Source organism: Lucilia cuprina, chromosome 5, assembly GCF_022045245.1.
Source record: "Lucilia cuprina isolate Lc7/37 chromosome 5, ASM2204524v1, whole genome shotgun sequence".
NCBI lineage: Eukaryota > Metazoa > Arthropoda > Insecta > Diptera > Calliphoridae > Lucilia > Lucilia cuprina.
This window is the reverse complement of record NC_060953.1, coordinates 22648748-22650597: the sequence shown is the minus strand read 5'-3', so window position 1 is coordinate 22650597 and position 1850 is coordinate 22648748.

Genomic DNA, 1850 nt, shown 5'->3' with positions numbered 1-1850 from the left:
TTCCGGGAATATGTACTTGTGTATGGGAGGTATATGAAATTGGGGACCGATTCTGGATTTTTTGCAGAGATCAAGCTCTTGTGTAGAAACGAATATATGGTGATTTTTATGGAATTATCTTGTAAAATTTTCGAGAAAAATGCATCAGCATATGTAAAAAATGCTTATTTTTTCGAGGTTGTTTTATATTTTGATTCATAACTTTTCCCGATGTGAACCGATTCTGCTCATTTTCAATACCAAACTCAACCGGATAATAATTAATATTTTGGCTGAATTTCTATAACGTGAGCATGTTTTACACAGACAGAAGGACGGACGGACATAGCTAAATCGACTCAGTATTTGATAAAGACCCAGAATATATACTTTGTTGGGTCTCAGATGAATATTTCTTGATGTTACGCACGGAATCACAATGTTATATATACCCTCTATCACCACTTATGGTGGTGGAAGGTATAAAAATATAATAATAAAAAATATAAGTTATAACCTATGCGTTCCACGATAATGGAAACATAAATTTTTGTCGATAAATGGTGATCACATGCAATTTCATTATCCAAATAACTTAAAGGAGAAAAATAATTGGTATTTGACCAATTAAGATTAGACTGTTCTTAAATAATATTTTTGATCAAAATATTATCATCAAGATGTAGTTTGTTAATGAAATTTTTCATTAATTGAAACGCGTAGCAAGCTAGATGTTTAATGTTTGCCAAATCGTAAATAAATTTATTAGAAAACGTTTGTTTAAATATGTTTGTCTAAACAAAGTCTAATAATTGTTCTTTCTAATATTTCGAAATTTTTTCATTGTAGAGGGTGATAAAGAAAACCAGATTGAAAAGGCATATAAAAGAATATGATACTGATCTTATGTAGTAATAATTCAGTCTTACATTATAAATATTTGTTTCCAAAAATAAACTACCAAAATATCCCTTAACTCGATTGGCCTTATTGAGAAAAATTGTTGCATTTTCATTAAATTTAAACAATTTAAACTCCAAGTAAACCAAGTAAACTCCTAAATAACGTTTATTTAAAAATAATATAAGATCTTTACTTTCCGAAACAAGAAAGTTCTTGCATTTACCCGAAGCATTTCATAGACAAAGTGCTTTAATTTTGGAAACATTAATGAATATTCCCCATTTTTATAATAATTGTCCACAGCATTCAACCGTTCTGAGTTTCTAATGGAGAGATAAGATATGTTAATAACATTTCTAAAAAGAAAGATCAATCACGTAGGTAATAACAATTAAACATTTTATTTTATAAAAACCGATACAAAATTAAAGAGTTATGCTTAGTTTTATCAAAATATTTGTTTTTTCCATATAATTACTTACAACTTTCTTCCTTTTTTTAACAATTTTCAAAAAATATTTATACTATTTATAAAATGTAATAAATTTATTTAATGATTAATTAACATATCTTAAATAGTTATATATTTTTAAAGAAGTTCTTAAAATAATTAAAACTAATAAGGATGATTAGCCGGAAATGGCCGACAATATATCAGTTATGAGCATATCTAAAATTTCTTTAATGGACAAGTAATGGACAAAATTTAATTGTCCATATCTTTTTAATCAATTTATTAATGAAAACCTGATTTTCTAAAAGAGAATATATGGGAGCTAAGGATTTATGTTCATATTGGAGTTAGATATGCAGAATTTCATCATAATGGTACTATTTAAGATGTAAGTAACGACCTTGGGACCAATAGGCCAAAGCACTATTCGGATCCAATTTAATACATTTTCCAACAACTTCGTCCTTGGGTAAATTGAAATATATGCATAAAACTGAGCATTTTAAAAGCTAAT